Source organism: Bos indicus x Bos taurus, chromosome 1, assembly GCF_003369695.1.
Source record: "Bos indicus x Bos taurus breed Angus x Brahman F1 hybrid chromosome 1, Bos_hybrid_MaternalHap_v2.0, whole genome shotgun sequence".
NCBI classification, from domain to species: domain Eukaryota; kingdom Metazoa; phylum Chordata; class Mammalia; order Artiodactyla; family Bovidae; genus Bos; species Bos indicus x Bos taurus.
In genome coordinates, this window is record NC_040076.1 from 84,598,488 (window position 1) to 84,623,996 (window position 25,509).

The window sequence follows — 25,509 nt, forward strand, 5'->3', positions numbered from 1 at the left end:
AGACCTGAAGAGTTTAAGTAGCAGAGGATCAACCTCACATTCCCCATCCAGCTCTGCTCTCCAGCCCGGGCAGTTGTTCATGGCTCAAACTAATTCGATAGGACCTGGGGAAAGAATATTTTGAGTCCAAGACCTGAGGCCCTCTCTAAACTTCCATCCACGAAATCTGCCCAAATCTTAGATTTACATCTCACAAAGGGAAATGCCAAGACTACTTTGCACAAGTAGTGCGCCTCTCCCACCTGCCTCCAGAAGCCTCTGGGTAGCAATTTGTCGTAGCCTCTGCATTTGACAGAGGGCTAGGAATTAGAGGAGGTGTTTTGCTCTCCCGTCACTTGTCTCCTCACTGTATAATTATCTGAGTTCCTAGGTGCTGCAGTGATACGTGAAGAAATCCAAAGAAGAAATACAATATGTCTTCATTGTCTTTTGTCATTAGCCCTCAATTAAATATTTCTTACCCTGGGCTAAGGTAGCACAGGGTGGAACAAGCCATGGGCTGCGAGCCAGAAGAGGTGAGTCTTAATCTCTCTTCCACTTACCATCGCTGAGGTTTGATGTTTTCTTCTATAAAACCAGAAGATAAGCTAGATTATATCTGAAATTCCTTTGGGGGCTGAATTTTTTTTTTTTTTTTTTTTTATTCTGTGACTATAATTTGTACTTAAAAGCCTGATTAAAAAAAAAATACTAAGTGAAGTGAAGTGTTAGTCCCTTGGAGTCCCCATGGACTGTAGCCTGCCAGACTCTTCTGTCCATGGAATTCTCCAGGCAAGAATAATGGAGTGACTTGCCATTCTGTTCTCCAGGGGATATTCCCAACCCAGTGATCAAATATGGGTCTCCTGCATTTCAGGCAGATTCTTTACCATCTGAGCCACTAGGGAAGCCCACATACTAAGTGAGGATAGTTAAAATCAGTTGATGAGTATCTATTGAGTTTTCCTCTACAAGGTAATTTTTAAGTTTGCCTGATCACTTGAAATGTTAGGGAGGTGGCAGGACTTCAAGCCTTAGTTTTTATGTAAACAAAGTACTTTTTTTGTTGTTGGAAGCAACTCAGGAAATATTCTAAAGCAACCTATGCACTTCACAGGCTTTATAATAAATTCTGAGAAATGTACTTGCTTTATGTATATGTTTCTCATATCTCATCATGCCTAAAAAGCAGTGAGATTAGTTTCTAAAAGCCACACCCAAAGAAGTCGTCATGTGTCACATACTTCATGTCTTCCTTTCCATGGGAAAGTCACATTTTAGGGATAAAGAATTTAATACCCCTGCTCTTTTGTCATTGACAGAGAAAGCAAGTAAAAAACAAATAAAACCAAAAAATTTCTACAACTAAATTCAGGTCTTAAGTAATAATATTATTTTATATTTGAATGATACTTTAAAATTCTTCAAAGCATTTTCATGTAAATTATTTTATTAGCTTCTCCCATTACCCTTGTGAAGTGCAGAGGAGGTAAAGTTATCTGCACTTTATAAGTCAAGAAACAAAAGCTCGGAGGTAAAACTTACTAGAGAAAAAAGACACAGACCCTGGAATCTTGGAGTTCCATTAAACTGGATTTCTTTCCCAACAGACTTTAGCATTTGGGGAACATTGCATTAATCTTGCTTTTCCTGAAATGAAAAGTCATCAAACAAATCTAAAAGGCAAGCTCCTTGGGTCTCAGATGGCTGGTGTCTCTTGCATGGTGTCAAGCATCCATGGTCCCTCTGTTCAAAGCATTTTGAAGGGAATTTTAAAAAAAAATCCTGACTGTGTCTAATAACCACAGCCTGTGGTAGACATGTAGGGAAATGACATCCAAAGCTCTGAATGTGCTTCGAGAAATTCCATGCAGCCAACCTGGAGGATTTTCTAGGCTGCTGACAGTGACTAAAATCACTGTGTACTTCCTCAGAGAAAAAGTTATTGTATAAAATACAGCTTTGATGCACTCAAATGTCTAAACACTTCTTCAAGAATGGGTTGCCTTTTCTGTGTGAATTTTAGATTGACAAATGAGTGACATCGTGCTGCAAGCGCGTGGTTTGGTTTGGAATCTTTTTCCTATCTCTAATATCCCTGGACTTGAGCAGCAAGGTCAGGGTGGCAGTCACATTATAAGAGTTCACAAGTGTAAGCCAACAGCCTGAAGAGCCATCTTGCATCATTGGAGTGACCCCTGCACACCTCCTGCGGGTCACCGTACACTTCCTAGCTTGAGGCCTTTGCACGAGCCATGCAAGCTGTGAAATGATTCCTTTCCATGAAACCCTGGAACAAAGAAGTTCACTCTGCTGTCTGGTAAGCCTTGCTGAGCTATCTAGAATTGTGGTTTAAGCTCCACAGCCTTGAACTTTTGGCAAACAATATCGTTTCTTTCAAATGATGATAATAGCAAGCGAGGCTACTATCATTATTACTTTCTCTTTCAGTCTTTTTTTTTCCTCCATGAGCATTTCAAGGTTTTGGAGGCAGGAAAAAAAAAAAAATCCAGGTTTGCAGGTCAGTAGTAACAACTTTGGACAAAACTTCTTCAATAAAGCTTCACACTATTTGATTTAACTGATTTGAAAGCAATAACTTGCAGAGACAAGTAACATCTTGCAAAACCTGTTGGTCGTTCAGCTTTGTCATCTGATTTCTTAAGGAGAATACCAAGTACTTTTAGATTTTAACACCCTCTGTTTCATGGTGCCTTAGGAAAGTCAAATATTTCAGAAAAGTTATGTCCTAGGAGAAGTCAGTATTAAAGATTTATTTAATGAAAGGAGATATAATTCATAGGGCAGAGCTAGAAGTACATGAATGGTGTCTGGACTCTAGCATGAAATCACTGTTTCAGAATCCCTCAAGTATCTTTGACTAGGGAAAATTTGGGTTGGTTTAATTTCTTGGAATGCATCAAACTGGTAGAGACTTGTAATAGGAATATGAATCACAGTCTCTTAGAGTTCAGAGGAGCTTTGGTGCCTTTTAGTCCAAACTCCCCTACAATACAGTAATTTCCCCAATGATGGTACAGACTCTGCTTGGACATCCCCAGTGATGGAGAGCTCATGCCTTCACTAGGCAGCGTACCCCATGTTGAATAGTTTTCCTTTTTGGAGATTTCTTCTTTGAGCTAGAACTTTCTAACCTTTTAACTCCCATATACTTCTGGTCTTTGGAATATGGTGAATAAATAAATGTCCTCTTCCACTTAATGTCACATTTGGAGACAAATGTGATTATAAACTTGAATACTTGTTTCCCTGAAACAAGTATCCCTCTGAAAAAAAAAAAATGTCCCCTAGACTACCAGAACTTTGATTTTAAAAATAAACATTTGAGATGGCAGAGATGGGCTTCCTACATGGCTTTGTGGTAAAGAATCTGCCTAACAATACAAGCGACGTGGGTTTGATCCCTGGGTTGGGAATATCCTCTGGAGAAGGAAATGGCAACCCACTCCAGTATTCTTACCTGGAGAATTCCATGGACAGAGAAGCCTGGCGAGCTACAGTCCATGGGGTTGCAAAGAGTTGGCCTTGACTTGAAGACTAAACAACAACAAAATAGCAGAGATAGTCAATGTTCTTGGTCAAGATTTAATATATTAAAGGTGTTATATGTTTCTCATGCACGCATGTGTGCTCAGTCACCACAGTCATGTCCAACGCTTTGTGACCCCATGGACAGTAGCCCACCCAGCTCCTCTGTCCATGGGATTTTCCCAGGTGAGTATACTGGAGTGGGTTGCCATTTCCTTCTCCAGGGGATCTTCTCAACCCAGGGATCAAACCTGTGTCTCCTACGTCTTCTACACTGCAAGTGGGTTCTTTACTACTGAACCACTGGGGAAGACCCACATTTCCCTATAGTAATCTATATATATATATATTCTATATGGTCCCAGTCAATAAATATATAAATTATAAACAATGTAAGTTGTTTTTTCTCTAGAGCTGTCAAAACTCATTCAACTTACTATAGGCTTACTATGTATAAGGCACTATTCCAGCTACTGTGTATAATAAGGCAGATAAAATTGCTTACTCATAAGGCTTACATTCTAGTGCAGAAAGATAGAAAATATTATTTAAGAAAGCTTTAGGTGAGATGAAGAGAATATAACAGAGCAGTAGTGTAGAGAATGACTAGGGTTGATGTGTGAGTGGTGTATTTAGCTAGGATAGGTGGGGAAGCCTCTGGCAGAGATGACATTTGAGCTAAAACCCTGAAAACATCAGTCCTATGACCCACAGGGAAAGGAATCCTCCCAACAGAGGAAACAGCAAAAGTAAAGACCCTGAGACAACCAATTGTGTTCAAGGACTGCAAGGAGGCCAGTGTTGCTGGAGTGGAGTAGATGAAGGTGAGGATGATGTGTGGGGTGGTCAGTCAACAAGCACTCAGGTTCTTTAGAGCCTGCAACTCATGGTGAGAAGCTGGATTTCATCAGAGAAATTGAAGTTGGGTAGTGATAAGGTCTTATTTGAGAAGATCACTCTCTCTACTGTGCAAAGAATCAACTGCAGAGGAATGAGACAGAGGGGAGGCAAGAGTGGAAACAGACCAGTTTGAGGTCCAGGACTGAAAAAATAAAGGCTTAAGTTACAGCAGTAGTAGAGGAGATAGGAGGGAGGAGAAGGGACTTTGTGTTGTATTTCAGAAGTCATACTGACAGATTTTGCTAATGGATGGAATAAGGAGTGTGAGAGGAAGAGAGGAGCCAAGGACAATGCCAAAGTTTTGGCCTCAGCATGAGAGAGAAGTAGCACTGAAATTTGTACCTCTGGTTAAGATTAAGGGGGCAGCAAATGGATATAGGGGACAAGAAACAAGATTTTTGTCTTGGGCATATTAAGTGTGTCCACCAAACACCCAAAGCAGAGATGTCTATAGACTATTGGAGACACGTGTAGAGCTCAGAGGGGAGAGATCAGGGTTGGAGGCATAGAGTATTGAAATTTGTAGCATTAGAGAAGATCAACCAGATGGAGGACAGGAGAGAAGAGTAGAGCAGGGGAGGAGGGGAGACGAGGAGAGGAGAAACAAGAGGGGCAGGTGGGGGAGAGGTGAGGGGCTCTAGCACTTAGAGAGTAGATTTAAAACATGAGACATTTAAAACATAGAAGGAAAGACCAATGAGGATGGACTAAAAGCAGGAGAATGTGGTGGCCTCAAAGACTCAGGAGAAGATATATAAGTAAAGAAAGAGAAATCACCTGTGTCAAATGATATTGAACGTCAAGTAGAATGCAAGCAGAGATCTGACCATGGAGTTGCCAAATGGAAGATAAAAGCTGCTTCAGGGATGTGGTGGAAAGGAAGACCTAATGCAGTGGTTGAGGAGAGGATGGGGCGTGAGAGCAAACACAACTTAAGGATTTCTGCTGAAAAGATGATCAAACAAATGGGGCAAAAAAAAAAAAAGACTGGAAAACAGAGCCAAGGGTTTTTCCTTTTCTTTTTTCTTGAATGGTGATGTTAAAGGCATATTTAGTTGCATAGTTAGCAAGGAGATAATGATGACTGAATATGAAGAACTGCAAGAGCAAAAAGGTATGCAGATGAAGACTGTAGGTGGAGAGAGGCTCCAGATAGGGACAGGAATGCTCTGCTGTGCAGAAGGAAAGGCCAGATGTAAGGTGCAGACTGGTGTTCCTGATGGAGGGATGATCTCCTTTTGACTTGATCACGTGAGTTAATATAATTTTATCTGGAAAAATAAACATGCCTAAGGAACCAGAAAAATGTGGAAAGAGAATAGTGGTGGGGGTATCAGATCTTGCAGAAATTAAAATGTTTGCTATTATTTAAAAATGAGAAAGAAAATCCAGAAATAGAGCATAACACATCTGAAGTCATGTATGATGAAAGTAGCCTTTTAAATCAGTAAAGATGGGTTAATAAATAAAGACATTAAGATACAAGTCTACTTGTTTGGAGGACTATGAATTTTGATCTCTGCTCCACTCTTTAAAGCAAAATAAATTCTAGATGGGTCAAACATTTAAGCATAGAAAATGCCATAAAAATATTTTTAAATGGGAAATTTAAAAAATATATAGTTTTGGCATAGAAAAGGTATGACACAAAACTCAGAAAGGAAAGAAATAGATTAATTTAACTGAGTAAAAGTTTAATTAAAATATAAAATTAAAAAAAACAAATTTAATGAAATAAAATACTACTATGTGAAAATATCCCATAAACAAAGGCAAAAGAGAAACTATAATCTAGAAAATAATATTTGTTGTTATATGTATGACAAAGGGCTAAGTTTCTTAATATGCAAATAACTCAGGGATCAATTCAAGACAAAGACCAATAATTGAACTGAAAAAACAGGTGAAATATATGAGCAGGGAATTCATAGAAAAAGGCATACTAGTTCCCAACACATACAGAATTAATGCTCAACCTCACTCATAAAATAAGAAATGCAAAATACAACAATAATAAGAGACTCCCTTGGCTGCCCAGTGGTTATGACTTTGCCTTCCAATGTAGGAGATGCAGGATCAATCCCTCTTCAGGGAGCTAAGATCCCACATGCCTTGTGCCCAAAAAACCAAAACATAAACAAAAGCAATATTGTAACAAATTCAATAAAGACTTTAAAAATGGTCCACATTAAAAAAAAAATCCTTAAAAAAAAGTAAGATACCATTTTCCACCTATTCTTAAATTATGAAAATAGCTAGAGCTGGTGAAGGGGTGGCTAAACAGACAATTCCAGAGGGGCAATTTGGAAATTATTAATAGGAAGAAGAACAACAAACATTCATGTGCCCTTTGATCCAGTAACATCAACTGTAGGGATTCAAACTGTTTATATTCTTTTATGAATGCACAATGAATAATCAGAAATATTTATTGCAATAAAAAATGAGAGAAAACCTAGATGCTTATCTATAGAATATCACTTAATTTACTATAACAATCAAAAGGAATTGTTAATCAAACTGGGATACATTCATGTTATAGTATATTATTTTGCAACAATTAACAAGAATAAGGTATAATATATATATACATACACACACATATATATATAAGTATTATTTCTATAATAAGAAAACTAATTTAAAAATTATATCCAGACCCAAGCACCTATAAATGTATCATCTAATATGTGCAGAATGCAGTTTGTGACTAACGTGTTCCTTGAAATGAGACCAGCAATCAAATCTCCATATTGGCTTTGAGTTTGTTCACTCATTCATTCATCAAATACTCATGGAGGATCCCCTGGGTCCCAGGCTCTCTCTGCCTTTCTGAAATACAGGCATAAATGAAGCCAACCACACTCCTGTGTGAGTGTCACTGCTGATCACTTTGTCATAACTGTGGGTCAAGAGCTGTTGCCCAAATCATTGCACAAGAACCTGACTGGCCTGCAGGACACATTGGTGAGCAACCTTCCCTGATTAATTACCATCATGGAGTGCTTAGTGGGAGCTTAACAAGAGCTGACCTAAGTATTTTCTCACCATAGATTTCAGGGGAATTTGAACTCACATGTTTCTGACTCACAGGGAGTTTAAGTACACGTTGGGCTGTTGTGACAGGAAGACTGGATATCCAAGATTCTTCTGTCATAGCTATGACTTGAAAGGGTAAAGACCATCACATTCTACCGATAATTTGATAGAATCACAATTGATTCTTTTTTCTGTTTTTAAAATCCAAGCACAGCATGTTTTAGCAGTACCGATTTGGCCCTCCTGTTTTACAAAGATTGATTGGGGTACTATTAATAGTCCACAATGGCAAGGGCTGCCCAAGTGGTGCTAGTGGTAAAGAACCTGCCAATACAGGAGACGCAGAAGACTCGTGTTGGACTCCTGGGTAGGGAAGATCCCCTGGAGGACAGCATGACAACCCACTCCAGTATTCTTGCATGGAGAATCCTATAAACAGAGGAACCTGACGGGCTACAGTCCATGGGGTAGCAGAGAGTCAGACATGACTGAAACAACTTAGCACGCATGTATATGATAGCATATTTTGGGATAAGTAGGAAGGCAAAATTTCCCTCCTGCTGTATGCACCTAAGTTCAGATACACAAACGTTACAAAACAGATTTCTGTACTGGGGAAGAGAGGCTAGATTTTCCTCAACAACTCCTGTTTGTTAGGCATTGAAATCCGTGTTTTGTGTGTATTGTTTGACTTAATCCTCTCCCACCCCCCACTGGTTGATTCCACAGAAGGAACTGGGGAATGGGATTTAGAGACCAAGGCTTAGATCCCAGCCCTGATGTGTATTAGGTGTGCTGTGAGTGAGTGGTCTGTCTGTGCCCCAGGGAACTGGGGCTATAACACCCCCTCTCTGAACTGTGTCGAGACTACACATGGGGTTATGTGAGGGCCTGGCCCAGTGCCTGGTACCTCGCAGTTAAGTAGAGAACATGAATCCTTTTGGTTTCCCTTCCCATTTTCTTTTAAACTGCTTCTTTCCACGTTGTTCCAGAGATTCCCCCAGTCAGTCTGGCTTCAATTTCCTTTTCCTGTCCAGGCCTGGCACAGCTCGGGATCCTCATTGCCCAGGAAGCCGGGCTTGGGCAGCCCAACCTATTCCCAGTCTGCCAGCTTTATGCTCACTTCTTCTCCTTAAATAGATGCTCTTATTTTTCAATCTATAAGAGCTTATTATATATGTCATAATGGAAACTGAATTCAAGTTGGGGGCGAGGTCCTCTTCTAGTATTTACTAGAAGGCACCAAGTTCAAAATAAAAATAAAACATCTCTAGATTCATATCCAGTGAATTTTTACAAGCACATACCACACATCCTGCAGATGGTGATTGCAGCCATGAAATTAAAAGACACTTACTCCTTGGAAGCAAAGTTACGACCAACCTAGACAGCATATTAAAAAGCAGAGACATTACTTTGCCAACAAAGGTCCATCTAGTCAAGGCTATAGTTTTTCCAGCAGTCATGTATGGATGTGAGAGTTGGACTATAAAGAAAGCTGAGCACAGAAGAATTGATGCTTTTGAACTGTGGTGTTGGAGAAGACTCTTGAGAGTCCCTTGGACTGCAAGGAGATCCATCCATTCTGAAGGAGATCAGTCCTGGATGTTCTTTGGAAAGACTGATGCTGAAGCTGAAACTCCAATATTTTGGCCACCTCATGCAAAGAGTTGACTCACTGGAAAAGACTCTGATTCTGGGAGGGATTGGGGGCAGGAGGAGAAGGGGATGACAGAGGATGAGATGGCTGGATGGCATCACCGACTCGATGGACATGAGTTTGAGTGAACTCCGGGAGTTGGTGATGGACAGGGAGGTCTGGCGTGCTGCGATTCGTGGGGTCGCAAAGAGTCGGACACAACTGAGCATCTGAACTGAACTGAACTGAAGCGCACATCCTCTGTTGTACTGTGTATGTGTGCCTATATTTTTCTTATTTAGGTCTCAAAACAATCTGATGAAATAGATTATGCTAGCCTCGCTTGCAGGTAAGAAACTGAGGCTTAGTTGAGAGGCCAGGAATGACTTCTCCATGGTCATTCAGCTCATGGCATCCAAGTCAAGATAGAAAACCCACTCCTTTGACTAACAGATTTGTGATCTCCCCTTGGCATCACAGAGAAGTTGTGACTAACTCACAGCTTCCCAGGAGCACGCAAGGGAACAAAAAAGTCTCCCCAAATCAGCTAGCACACTTTTTCTCAGGGTATAACTGGGCATTACAGCCTTTGTCAACTACATTATACCCATCCTTACCAAACACCTATATTTGCATTCATCTGCAGCAACCCCAAAGAATTCAGAGAACCAAAATCATCCAGTTATTGCTGAAAGCTTTCTCCTGTGTCACCACAGCCAGGATAAAATTGGTTAATGACAACTTGGAGACAACAATGTCTGCCATGTCCTCTTCAGTAAGCTCTTTGACTTAAATGAGAAATTCACTGCGCTTCTTTGTAGCTAAACAAAGCCTGCATCTTGTTGTAAGTAATAGAACTTATTTATACTTGATATCCTTTGAAAAGTGGTGACACTTCAGCAACTCAAGCAGAAAGTCTTCCCTAATTCTTCCAGATGAAGGGACACATCATTATCAGATAAGAGTGTTGTTAATATTTGAATATTGGCGTAAACCTAGCCATCCATTTCCAAAACTGAGATCCACCAGAGGGAGATGAATGTGTGAGTGTGTGTGTGTGTGTGTGTGTGTGTGTCTTGTTGCAGCTTCTCAGTGTTTGGAGAGCATCTGTCATAACAGAAGGATCACTGGGTACCGAATCCTGCATGACCAGTTCATTCTCTGCAGCTCCATGACGAGCTTGTAGTTATGCTTGGCTTCTCTTGTTGTCGAGATTTGGGCCAGCGTTTCTTGCTTGTCATTCTTCATTCTTGTCTTGCATTTTGGGTGAGTCATTGCCATTCTTGTCACTGAAGCTTTATGGGGTGAAACTCTGGGTCTCTTTTTCTGTCATCCCAGATAGTCCTATTGCATGAGTTTACCTTTAATAATGTTTTGTTTTGCAGATACCCAGGTATGTTAGACCAAAGCCAGGATGCAAATTATGCTTTCCTTTTCATAATGCCTGGCCTGTAGGAAAATCCTAACTTTGGGAAAATGGTTGACAAAACTTCCATGTGGTCTTTAAGTCTACCTCCACCCATCACTCCCAACACACACATATTCCACTTCTGGCCCTAGGTTCATACCTTGTCCTAGCCCATGTGTGATGTTCAACAAATCACTCCTTCTCTCTAGTCTCTGTTTCCTTCTCCATAAGATGAGGGTGCAGGTCTCTCTTGGTGTGCTTCATGTCACTGCCCCTCCTATGCTCAAGGAAGACATCCCTAGTTGAACACCAAGCTCTTTCCTTGATGAGACTGGAAATGGCTACAAGATCCTTAATACAACACTCTTGATATACACGTGTAGATGATACATCCTTCAAATAACTTTTGGGGATACTTTCTTTCTCAAAATCTCTCTATCCAAGTTAGACTCTTTTATAGGATATTTGGATTACAGAGTTCAGATTTATAGAAGAAGAATAAAGGGAGTACCAATCATTGATACTCATAAAATTTTTCCCTAATGGCTTAGCAAAAATGGCTTGTGCCAGTTATTCTGGTGAGATTTGCAGGGAGAGTCAGATATCAGAGGTTTTGATAGGTTTAATTGATACTTTTATAAAATTAACCTGAAAATCTTGTCTTTAAATGCTGGTTGGATGGAGGGAATTGCCTTGCTATTTTATTGCAAAGAAGAGATATAATGTTTGGGGAATATTTTATTAATTTTGTTAACAAACACTACAGCATTTACCAAGTGCCATTCTTTACTCGAAGTACATTTCAAATATTGTAAATATTTGAAAATCACAATAGCTCTATGATGTAGGTACCATTAATACCCTCATCTTATGGGTGATGAAATCAAGACTCAGGGTGGTTAAGGAACTTACCCACAGTCACACAGCTGATCAAGGGTGGAGCAAGGATTAAATCTATCATTCCACCCTTGGATGAAGCTCTTAACCACTATGCCCTTTGCCCTATTTAAGTTGTAGAAAATCTACAAGGCCTGAACTGTCTGCTGTGGATTCTTGGAAAAAAAAAACAACGACAAGGAGAGGTTGCCTTCAACCAATATTACCCATACCAGAGCAATAATGCTGTGAGGATCAAATTACATAGTATATGCAAAGGATCTGACACACTAAATGGGTGTTTAAACCAAACTCCTGCTTTCCGTTCAGCCTTTCCCTATAAAGAAGGCTGCAAATACATGAATCCAGAGAAAAATCAAGGATACATGTTCTCTGTACACAAAAAATATTTTAATACTGAATTCTGAAATAAATTGTTATTAAAATTACTGGTGTAGAAATCATATAAATGAATACAACCAGTGATTTGAAGAATATGGAAAATGAAGAGAAATCATTCATTTTTTAGGAAAATTTAGTGGAGTACTTTACATAGAAAATGTATTCTATGGTAATAATCTAAAGCCTCAAGTTCACTGATTTTACACTGTATGAGGGCTGGAACTTCTTACTCCTACGCACCTTTTTGTGGTTCCCTTTGTTATGGAGACATGCAGACACTGAGATTTCTTTTTATTTGACCTGATGAGATATTTATCAAGACTCTTCTCACTTCAAAACACTGTCCCATTCATCTTTTTCTTAAAAGGTAGCATTGAGGTTCTAAGAGTTCAGAGGGTCTCCTGACAACTAGAACTTTCTTCTCAATTCATTCTGGCCATGCTTTTCACTCAGATGCTGTTGAAGGTATTCAGCAATGGACTCCATGGATGGTATCATCCATTGATTGGGGTTCCTTTGTAGGTGGTCCTACTGAGCACAGAACATCCTAATAATGCCTATTTCAGCATGAAAGAGTCAGAGAAGGAGGTACAGAGGAGGCTTGAAGAAGAGTGGGACTTTGAATGAAAGGAGCCATCTGAATTGTCAAGGCATGAGGGTGTGCTGGGCTGGGGAAACTCGAGTTGGGAGCAAAAGGAAGGGAAGAAGATTGACCTTTAGAAAGAGAAAGCTTAATTTTTATTCTATATGCACAGTGATGTACAGGTTAAGTCTGTTTTGTTGCAAGTTGCAACAGAAAACTCATTTGAAACTGGTTTAAATGGGGAGCAGTGGATAGCAAAGGTTGGGGTGTGTCGCTGGTTCACATAACTGAAAAATCCTCACAGCAACTTGGTCTGGGGTTGGCATAGTGCCCAAGGATTCTCCCCTAGCAATGAGGATTGCCAACGTGTTGCTTAAGCCTCCAAGTTTGTTTTGGTGACGTCATCTTGGAGGCAGACTGGAGACTGGACTGGAGATAAGAAAATCATAAGTTTAGCTATCTGAAAGGGCAACCGCTGCTTTAGTTCAGGAAAGAAATGATGAGGGGCGGGACTCTGGCAGAAGTAGTAGGTACAAAAAGGACATTAGGTGGTCTAGTGATTAAATATTAGGGATGCATGGAGGGAGAAACTTAAAACGATTTTTAAGTTCCTGCCTTGGGCAATTGGAGAAAAGTTGGACTTTTCATTAAGATAGAAATATAAGAGGTTTCATGTGGAGAGATAGATAAAACTGATTTTGAATTACCACTGCAACATTCAGGTGCTGATTTCTAGTAGGCTGTTGGATACATTCGTCTGGTGCTCAGAAAACCACCATGGGCTGGAGATATGGATGTGGAGCTCATCAGACCATATGGGCCACCCAATATCATTTAAAGGTTTTGGAAGATGACAGGGAAGATCAGCAAAAGGAAATCAAAAGGGCAGTCAGAGAGGCACAAGAAGAATTAAGACAGTCTCCACAAAACCAAGAAAGAAAGAGGAGGAAAAGTATAAAATTATAGGTGAAATGAGTAAAAAAGAAGAGATGGAGAACGTCCATAGGACATAGCAAATAAAAAGATCACTATCAAGCCAGGTCAATGGTGGAATCTACACCTTCAACAATCAATGCTAAAAATAATCACAAGCACTGATTAAATCAAGCAAATCAACCTGTTTATTGATCAACTGCTAGGTGAAAGACCACATGCCAAGTGATGGAGAAACAAGAATCAAAATCAGTCTGCTGTCTCTGAGCACCAAGAACATAAATTCATTACTTTATGTTTAATTTGAATTCAATCTGGCATTATAACTTAATTTGAAACATGAGCTGAATTTATTCAGAGGGGTTAAGCTTTCTAAAAAGGGAAGGTGGTTTATATACCAAAGTGTGTAATCAAGATCAGAGGATTTAGTTTTAAAAAAATCAATCATGTATGATTGTGCTCATCAAAATTATTCTTCGTTATCTCCATTTAAACCCTAATAAGTAATGCAACTTTATCCTATTTCTGGAGTGTTCTTGCCACTAGAACAGCTTCCAACTCTTCCTGCTCAATGACTGGATACAGAGGAGGCTCTTTAATGACTCCAGTCCCAGCACTGCTTGAAAGCACTTCTTCAGTTTCTCCCTCTATTTTCTATTCCTTTGAATCAAGCATACGAATGGCATCTACCTGAAAGACGGTTGCTTCACCTCGCTTATCTGCCTTTTTAGCTCCTAAACTTCCAGTGTTTCATCTTAGTCTCTCTTGTAATGCAATATGACTTTTGAATTGTACTGCAGTCCTTCCCAGGTCTCTGGGAGAAAGTGAAAAGTCCACCATGCAGAGGAGTCCATAGTTCCCATGACCTCATAGGTACTGGCTTAAATTGTAAAGCCAGCACTTGAAAAGTCTGAGCAGATTTGTGATCTAGTCTGATGCAGGGATTCTTCATCCATATCCATGGATAACCTGTCATCAGATTATTGTGGTTGATAGGTCTTCCCTAAACTCACAAATCTTCAAATATTTCCAGGAGTATCTAGACCAAATCAAATTTTCTGTGGCTTGCATGAACTCAACCAAACTGAAATGGGACTTGCATCTTTTTCTTTCTAATCTCATGGTCTCAGCTGGGCGGTCTCCCTTGCTGTATTTTCCTTGCTCCTGGCCACCATTTTCTGTCTTTTTTCTTCTAATGATGGAAAGTATGTGATGAAATTGAAGGCAAGTGGAAAGAAATTCTGAAGAATATGCTATTTTCCAACCTCCCTGCCTCTGTGCCCCTCCTCTGGTGTGGACCATCAATGGCCAGTTGTTTCTGTGTAGTGTGTATGTGTGATTGGCACTCCCTGCAATTACCCTTTCCACAGCCTCTGCCCCCGAGCGGTGTGGCTTCTTGGGTTACTGATGGCCTCCCAACAAACCTGACTTTGTTCTTTAAACCATCTTCTCTCAATGCCATCTCATTAAAGTATATTGCCAGTGAAAGCAGCCCTGACAAATGTCTTCCCACTTTTAACCTGGTCTGAAACGGCCTGCCCAACTTTTCTTGTTGAATGGGCTAAATATTCCAAGATAGTTTAGTAGAAACATGAAAAACACCAATTCATGGTGTCACCTATATTTTTAAGAAATTGTGTTAAGCACCAGCCACCAGCATATTAAATGATCGTCTTACTCCAATTATGTGACAAGCATAATTTCATTCTGCTTCTTTGAGTCTTAAGTATAAATTGTGACAGGATTCAAGACCTAGGCAGAAAGGGAAACAAGGGGTGGCTGAAAAGTCCAGGGGCCATGGGGACTCCAAATGTTGAGTGTCTTGTGGGAATCTTTGGGAACAGAAGCTTTTTCTTATTCAAAAGTGGTAAAATGTTCTGGTTCTAGATGGAAAGCTGTTAGTAAAAGGTTTTTGAATGTAAAAATAATTACACCGTTAATAATTTCAAATATCATGAAGACAAGACGCAGCCCCATCTCTTGTCAGAAGGCCCCAGCCCCAGCCCTGGTTTATTAAGAATCAATAATAAGGCAGGAGCAGAGCAGGGCCGTGGAGCTGGCAGTTCCTGATGGAGGGCACCACCCTGCTGGCATTGGCAGCAGACAGTGAGCACTTCTTCTGGATCCCTGAGCTTCACACCTAGCTGGCCTATCGCCCTCCTGCCTCCCTGAAGGGAAATGCCTCCTCAGAAAGAAAGGAAGAATTTAAATAAAATAAATTTTTAAAGGAAAGAACGAAAGGAAGGGAGAGTTTAAGGAACGGGCTCCTTGTCCTAGATACCCATTAATTCACTTATTTGTCAATATTTACTGAGCATTTTCCAAGGAGACTACACAGTGAAGTGGCTAAAAGTATTGACTTGGGTTCAAACTTCTTGGGTCAGATTTCAGCTCCACCACTTTGCTGTTCTTTGACCTTAGGTAGCAAGGCTAAGACACAATATTTAGCTTCCTCATGCCTCATCTGCCCCATCTGTAAAATGGGGTTGTAGATTAATTGGGAAAATCTGTATTAAGTGGCTAAGACAATGCTTGGGGCTTAGTAAGCTCTGATTAACTGTTGAGATTATTATTTATGGGGTAAATTATCATTATGTAGGAGGTAAAATTCTAAAAATTACAATAACATATTTCTGCCCTAAAGAAATTTATATGTGCACATCTAATATATGTGAAAAATAAATACACTTAAATCTCCTGAAAGGAGCTGATGTGAAATGTGAAAGGACTTAAAAGTTGAGAAAAGGTATTGAAATTACAAATAGATACGTATTTGACTGACTAGACAGTCTGTTTCATGGTTGTGTTACTATTTACATAGATCTGGTCTTATTCTTTTCAAAAGATTAGAATCTGACATTATTTACTTCTATCCATCTGAATTTTTTTTGCGGCGGCGGGGTGGGGGGGGTGCTTCTGTCTTTTTTTTTAAATCAGGGCTACATTGCTATTTGCAAAGGCAGACCCAGCACTCCTCCTTCACACAGAGTTTATAAAAGCCAGCAGCATGATCAATAATTCATACACATGGATAGTAATACCAGAAAAGAAGGAATAAAAGCTAAAGATCTAACTACTCTGACCTTTACCATTCCAGCTGGATAATAATAGGAGTAACTCAATGTGTGTGGTCTAAAAGCTACTATACGATTTGATTCTCAACGAGATGGGGAGGGAATTAGAGATGCTCAGATGAGCTCCTCCAATTTGAATTATGAACAACAGCAAAACAATTGTACCTATTTATGCCTCCTAACTGTATCCCTATAACACACATATTTCTTATTTTACCGACGTGGAGGCTGACACACAAAAAGTGAAGTGTTGGCTACATCAGCTAAAAGTCATGAGTGTCCATGTGAAAGACATATTTTTTGTGCCAGTGCTTAAATTCACTCAGATGGTCTCTCTACTGATAAATAAATAAAATAAAGTGCAGATAAAACATACCTCTTGCATTGCAGGTATGTTCTTGGCAGCAGAGAAACTAGGGTTCAAACTAGGAGTTGATGTGAAGTCCCTGCTCTTTCCATGATATTATGGACCCTTTTCTTTTTGGTTATTTATATTTGGTTATTTGGTTATGCATGTAATAGGCGTAGCAACAGTAAAGTTAATATTAGCCAACCAAGCCTATGGATTGACAAACAGGTATATAATACTTTTCTACCAGAAGTTGCAGTTAGACTGAAAGGAATTACTCGAGCATTGTTTTTGTTATTGTTTCATAAATAGAGACATGTTTGTCCCAAGATAGATTTCTTAATACATAAATTCAACTGTACATTACAAAGACTGTTTCCACAAATTTAAGGATTAGATTGTACCCCTCTGGCTCAATCAGTAAAGAACATACCTGCAACGCAAGAGACCACCTGAAAAGGAGGAGACCTGGGTTTGATCCCTGGATCAGATCAGGAAGATCCCCTGGAGAAGGTAATGGCAACCCACTCCAGTATTCTTGCCTGGAAAATTCCATGGACAGAGGAGCCGGGTGGGTCCATGGAATCACAGAGTTGGATGTGATTTAGTGGCTAAATCATAAATATTAAATGTTTATGTTTAGGTACTTTACAAACTTTACCAAAGTTTAAAATTAATAGTTAATCACATTTCACAGAGAAGGGGAGGGTGTACAAGAGCTTTGGTGAAATGGGAAATACCTCTTAGGGTTTATAGCAATAAGTACCTGCAAACTTCCATCAGAAGTCAGTCTGTAGCAGTCAAGAGCAGTCATCCTGGCTTAGACCGGAGCAATTTAAACATAGAATATGGAAGCTGCTTAATCTTTCTGATGTTAGTTTCTTTATCTATAAAATGGAATAATAATGGCTAGATGGTTGTGAGAGTTAAATGATATCCCTTGCCTGACACACGGCAGTCACTTGTTAAATGTTGTTTGCCTGCAGTTCCTTCTACCCCACTGATCTCCATTTTTTTTTTTTTTAAAGACTACCTTCAGAATGTACTATTTTCCCAGGCATTAAGTGTGATTTCCCACAGAGAAAGGGACACCCAGGATCATTTTTTTCTAATCTGTCTTTGTCCAAGCTTTGCCCATGTGGCCTGGCACACTTATGTCCCCCAGTGGTGGCATGATCACTCAGAACTTCGGATGGTGCTTGTCACAGAGTTGACTTTCTGTTGCAAACTGTCAACATCTAGAAGCTGAACACTCATCTGTTTATTATCAGGCCCCCTGACTCCTTGAGAGAAAGCATGTCTGCTGGCCTCCTCCGTGGTCTTAAGATGCTTCACCAGATCATTCCAGGGCTTGACTTCAGGGCAGCTGGGGCAGAGGTGCGGGAGATGCAAAGATAGTTATCACTCCAACTTTGAAATGGCCGCAGAGCAGAAATGTAACAGAAATCAAAATCACTAACACTAATGAGGCTTCCTCGTTGAGCCCAGCTCTCTTCCTGTCACCCTCCACGGCCCCAGAAGAGAGTGGAGGATTATAGGTTTGGTGGAATCCTTGGGGCACAAAGAGTCTGAGGTTTTGTTTGAAAGTCTGTTTGCAGACAGTAAAAATGGATTAAATTGCCTCTCCAACACAAAGAAATGCCAGGTCTCAGTAGAGGTAAGACACCAGAGACTTAAAGTGCTACTAGAAGCAAAATAATGAAAAGAGTCCAAAATGCTGGATCAACACTATATCCCTTATGTTTAAGAATATCTTCATTAGTTGAGATGGAAAGAACCAAAGGAATAATCCATTTAACAATATATCTTTTCTTCTTGAAACACAACGGGTTACTTAAAGATCATAGTATATATTATACATTCTTTTTTTAAAAGCACAACATAACATTATTCCTTTTGTTCTATTTTATATTGCTACTCCCTCCTGTACATTTTAGATGCTTTATGTGTATAACTTCTAGAAGTGATGTGGGTGGGTCAAATTGTATTTACAAAGTGCCATTGGAATCCAAAGATTAAATAAAGACGAAACTTCCGAATCTGTTAAATTGCAACAGTTCAAAGTATTCTAAGAGGTTAAGTGATTTCTTATTACTTTAATGCATGTTGAAAGTACCAGATTATGTGTCTATGAGAAAACTGGGGAAAAAAATATTCAAGATGATTATAGCAAGATCATACTAATAAAAAAGACCTATATACTATATTGAGAAAGATACCGATGACTATCTAAGCTCTAACACACTAACATTTTCAACTGATAGTACCTAGTAGAGACCCTGTGAGAAAGACCAATTATGTGAGCATCCCCCCTCCCCCAAAATAGCCTAAATCATTGTTAACATAACACAAGGAGAGTAGTAGCTCTTTCCAAAGCTGAGTTAATATTTTCAAATGTGTAAAATAGACAGCTGGTGGAAACCTGTAGTACAACACAGGGAGCTCAGCTCAGTGCTCTGTGAGGCCCTAGAGGGGTGGGATGGGTAAGCGGTGAGATGGAGGTTCAAGAGGGAATATAGGTATACATATTGCTGATTCACTAAGCACAAACTAACATAACATTGCAAAACAATTATATTCCAACCAAAATTTTTAAAAATGTAAGTCAACATGTGTAAGGTACATTGCATATCTATTTTGTTAGATACTTGTGATCAGTTTTGCCTTTCTTTTCATGTTCCTGTGTGTGTCTGCACCTGTGCCTACAAGTTTCTGGGCAGTCCTCTGTACAACAGACACTGTGCTTGGCATAAGGGCATGGTTCCTGCCCCAGGGTGAGCACCATTCCAAACACTGCAGTGACCTGTGTGTGGGCTAAGGAAGCCTTAAGAGGCATCAGCTATAGAGACGGCATATGGCCTGAGAGATGATAGAAAACTCGAGGAGTGGGCACTCCAAGTGATCTCTGAGGAATATTAGAGATTACTTTGAAAGTGCTTTTCTTTTTATAACAAAACATATCATTTTAAAAAAATCAATAGAATTGTTTTTGGAGCAGTTTCAGGTTTACATAAAATTGAATAGATAGCACAGAGTATACCTCCTCCTTCCCCCTGCCTCCGCCACCCTACAGTTTTCCCTGTTATTAACATCTTGCATTAATAAGTACATTTGTTATAACTGATGAACCAACATAAATTTATTATTAACTGTAAAGGTCACAGTTTACACCAGGGTTCTCTCTTTATGTTCTACAGTTCCATGGATTTTGATAATTGTATAGTGTGATGCCCATCATTATAACATAATACAGAAGAGTTTCAATCCCTAAAAAATCTCTGTGTACCACCTATTCATACCTCCCTCCCATTTTTCCAAGCCCCTGGCCACCACTAATCTTCCTCCTGACTCAATAGTTTTGGCTTCTCCACAATGTCCGATGGTTGGAAGCACATCCCCAGATGGCAGAAATTCCCAGCTCAGGGATTACTGTTTTAATATGGGGGCTTTGAGGACCTCGGACAAAAAGGAAAGTATCTCCCATTGTGGAATTTCAAGTAATGTGACAAGGCTTTAGGCAAAGGCTCTTCGTGGCATTTGAAATACACCGTAATTTTTAAAGTCGACTCAAAAATCCTTCATAATCTCACCAAGAAATTGTTCTGGGTTTGAATTTATTCATATGAGAAACCATATAAAGATGTAAAGTCAAAATCATATTTAGTTATGCATTCTCAAACTGAATCTATTAAAAAGAATGCAATTGCCTGACAGCAGGGCCATCCGCATTCGAATGTCCAGCCACAGCTGAAATGATGACTGGAACCCAGGGGAGAGGTTCAAGTTGTCTGCCCTATTTGGGATTTCCTCTGCATACCCATAATTGTTAAAATGGTGAGAATTCCTAAAATGTCCCTAATATAACATTTTAGGTTATGTCAGATGGTTCCACTAAGAGAGAAATCACCCCTGTTTATACCATCTTCTTTTGAATTGACACATATATTTGGTTTTGAACCTATTATAAATTACCTGCTCTTTGACAAGATTGTTTTTGTGTTCTCTCACTAATATGTGTGTGCATCTCCACGTGACTCCTCTGCCTTTTTCTGTCTGCTGTTATATAAGATCTTACTGCTGTCTTCACCATGATCACACTTCGACAGTCAAAAAAAAAAAAAAAAACGATGTATTTCAGGTGTTTGAGATGAAGGAGGTTGCGTGAGTTTAACCTTCCTTGGTATCCTTGTGAGCTTTCTGTATTTAATACTTGTTTTATCTGAAGCCTGTGGAGGTTCTAAACTATTAGAAGACACACTTTCTGAGAACTACCTTTCTAGTAGCCTGAAGATATATCATTGATGTTGGGCAACAAAGTTATTCTCTGTAATCCTCTTGATGTTGTAAATGAAAAAGAAGACGGAGCCAGCACCATCTGAACTTTGGGCAAACCATTTGCTCAAAAGGATCATCAAAGGACCAAGCCCTGCCAAAATAATATTTTTTTTAAAAAAATCCAGCAGAAAGGAAAACATTGAGGAGCACGCACAAAAAATGAAATTGGTGCAAATTAACTCCATTGTGATTGGAGAGCAATACAAAACAAACTCCCACCACAGCCTCGAAAGGAAAGCCACACAAGACAGACATTGAAGTTGTAGCCTCACAGTAGCCATCTTTTAACAGCTTTCTTTCTTCAATGCTTTAACCTAAAAAAAAAAAAAAAGAAAGAAAGAAAGAAAAAGAAGAGAAAGAAAGAAAAAAAGGAAAGAAAGAGAAAACCTACCCATTGTTAGGCCCCTATTCATCCTTCATTCAAAGTCATTCGCTATGCATTAATTACCATTCTCTTCAATGCACTGGGAGCTCCCAAACACGGCCTGTTTTCAAAGAGGCACACTTCCAGGCCTCTGCTATTTATATGCAGAGCCTGCTGAAATTTTCATCCCAATACTTTGAGATCCCCCTCCATTTTTGCATACTGTAATTGTTCATAAGGGGACAAAAAGACAAAAGGATGATTCCTTGTTTCCAGGACAGTTGTTTGCATCTCTTTCATTTTCTTTCCAGCTGTGACTGGCAGCGGTAGGTTCTTTAGCAGGTGTCCTGCCTGCCCTATGGTAATTTTTAACTTTCCTTCACTTTCTTTTATGTCTGACACATTCGTAGAGACTTCTTTTTTCACCCCTGATGCATGGTACTGTTTTTTCCACCTTTCTTATGTCAGTCTAATATCTGGATTTTTCCTTAATATGTCACTCTCCTTAGGAGCCATTTAGGAAGAAGGAAAAAGACTGAGTCAAGAGTTCAAAATCTCACGTAGACATTTTAACTATTAGTAATTGGATCTCCGACACCCACTTCACTGACAATCCTCTGGGTCTGGTCACTCTGAAATTTGTGAAAACTACGATGTTGGTTAATAAGAAATTAATGTACAGTTGACAAAAAGAAACCTTGTTCCAATGTCACTCCTTGGTAGAAAGCTTTAATTTTCCAAAACTGTTTAAATATCCGAAGATGTAAACAACTGATTCTGCAACTGTACTAATAATTAAAACTTAATTAGGAAACATATTTGTGAGTCAGTTCAGATATTCCTGTTCCAGCTCATTCAGGAGGTAAAAAGAAAAAGAATTAATGAACTGTATACACCTATAGTTCTATACACACTTAATAAGAATGCAAAGATTTCAAGCAAATTGTAAAAACTTAAAATAACACATCCAAACATAGAATGCTGGACTTGAAGAAAGATTATTATTATTATTTTTTTTTAATAGTTGAGGACACTGAGGCTTAGAAAGATTGTGACTTGTGCAAAGTCACTCTGGACTAATGAAAGATATATTCTGGTCCTATGCTACCAACCACAACATATTTTCCATGACATCCTTGCTGCTTAGAAAAGTTTTGTAGACTTTCATGGGCACTTCATAAGCACGCACAGACAAGACTGCACAGTAAGGCTCACCCAACCCTGGCACAAGCACAGGCCATGAACTCCAGCATCCTAAGGAAACAGACACATTTCTGCATGATGATTTACAATGCCTGAAATACACTAGGTTCTTTAGAAATGATTGCTGCTATTATTACTAGTGTTACCATTGGTATCAGTGTGGGTCCCCTTCTGGCACCATTTTTAGTTGAAGACCAGTATCTTCCTTTATGCATGTGGGCAGGTTCCATTTTGAAAATTGTAGCATGTGTGTATATATATATGTATGTGTGTATATATATATGTATGTGTGTGTGTGTATATATATATATATATATATATATATTAAAGGGGTTTCCTGGTGGCTCTGATGGTAAAGAATCCACTTGCAATGCGGGAGACCTTGGTTCGATCCCTGGGTTGGGAAGATCCCCCTGGAGGAGAGCGTGGCAACCCACTCCAGTATTCTTGCCTGAAGAATCCCCATGGACAGAGGAATATGGAGGGCTACAGTCCATGGAGTCACAAAGAGTCAGACACAACTGAGTGACTAAGCACAGCATAGCACATTAATATAGATATTCAGATAAAAGATCCCATGTATGAAGACAAAAGTATCTACTTCACTACCATAATCAGGATCTCTGATAGGTAGAATACCTTGGAAAATATAGTTTATAATAACACTAGCTCAGAGTTGCAAGGGATCTCATGGATTATCTAGATCAACTGCCCTCCCATTGATAAAACTCCTCCTATACTTAGACTTCATACACCAAATAGTTTAATGTGTCATAAAATGGACCTAACAACAATTTGAAAGAAAATGAATCCTAATAACAATAGCCATGGTTTATGAAATGTTTATTTTATCAAGCACTATATTACAGGTGCCTTATATATATAATTATTTCTAGTGCTTACAAACAACTTTCAAGTTAAGTATTCCTACTAATTCTATTTTAGTATATGACCCAGTGGAGTCTGCAAGGGATGAATCGTCGAATGTGTAAGAGTCAGGAAGAGGCAGATCCAGGATTTCAACTTGGACCTGCACAGCAATGAAGTCCAAGTTCATTCCCTGATCACGTCTGACATCCAGATTCTTCGATAAAAGACAAAGGCTCCAAAACTCTGAAGAAATGTGCTTTATTCTTTTTTCCTATTTTCCCTATGAATTACTTTTTGTATTCTATACTGATCATCAAAGGATATTATCTTTGAATTGATACACCTGTTTTTTTCCAATCTGAACCCTGGCCAATTTTTGAGCCATTTTATGCATTCAAGGAATCTAAGCTTCAGACTAGAAATGAGCTAAAGTTCTTGACTTAATCCAGGTGAAATGCCACCTGATGTATGTAGTAGCCTTGAAATGAATAATTTTAGTTTAATCACATGAACATTTACATGACACCCTACAGTGGGAGGTATGTGCATTCAGACCCTGGCTCTGGGGGTCTCTGCGGAGCCTCAGCAACTCTCTGAGCCTCAACTTCCCACCAGTCAGATGGAGAGGTTAGTACCTCTCTTGGAAATGACTCTGATGCTGGGAAAGATTGAAGTCAAGAGGAGAAGGGGGTGGCAGAGGATGAGATGGTTAGATAGCATCACTGACTCAATGGACATGAGTTTGAGCAAGCTCCAGGAAACAGTGAAGGACAGGGAAGCCTGGTGTACTGCAGTCCATGGGGGTTCCAAGGTGATGGACACGGCTCAGCAGATGTCTTAACAACATCAGTCTAATAGAGTGGGACCAGTGCTAGGGGAGGTCATGAGATCCTGCAGGTAAACTGCAGGTTTTATAAACTAAAATGCATGATACAAAATTTCATAATTAATAATGATTCATTTATGAAGCCTCTAGGATTTAAGATGACTTTTTTTGAATATTTGAAAAATAAATTATCTTGGAGTAATAAGGAAATAAAAATTCCTTTGCTCTGAAGCAGTACCAAAATACCACCACCATCTTTTGGCTTCTTGAGAAGAGATACCTAACAGCAACTTCTGTCTCATTTTTGTTGCTTGTTTTTAAAGGCCATGTTCAATTTCTTAAAATAAGGAGGTAAAAAAGTCACCCAAAGTAAGTACGACAGAAATGTAATTTTATTCTTTGGTTCCTAGGCATTTAAGATTTTAAAAAAAAATTATGGGAAAGTAACTAATAAAATATAAAAGGTAATGCAAACATTAGAACTATAGACCCCTAGGACTGGATAAAGGCTTTTAGAAACAATCTAGTCTGCACCCCCATTTGACTCATGATGAAACCTAGACTCTCAGAGAGAAAGTGATTGCCCAAGTTCACCCAGCCCATGAACTTGGAGCAGGAATACAAACGCAGCTCCTTCTAATTCAAAACCCAGGTCTCTTTTTGCTGCACCACAGGCCTTTGTTCCCACCATCAAGGACACCTGGAGGGCTTGCAGTTTACTTTGTTAAGGCTGTAAACTCCTAGTAAAAATGTTTGTCTTCAATTTCACACACCCTTCAGGATATCACAGCTGCCGCAGAAACCCCCCAGGCAGCATAGGCCAGACTAGAGACGCACCAGTGCTGTGTGTGTGTGTGTGTGTCTGGGGGAGGTGGGGGTGCCAGGCAATGGCCTGGAGAGGCAGCACATGAAGGGTTTCTAAGAAAAATTGAAAGCAAAAGATTTCTCTATCCACTTCTCAGGGCTTTCTTTAACAACATCTTCTATAGCTACAACTCCTTATGAAAACAATAAAATGACTAATGCTTTAAAGATAAGAAACGCAAATATTACCCTATCATTGCAAAGCTCCGTTACCCCTTTACAGAGCATGGATTTCCACAGGGAATCACTTTGGATGATATTACCACCAAACGCACGGTTTGAACATCTGGTTATTACTGCTGACCAGGCACCGGAC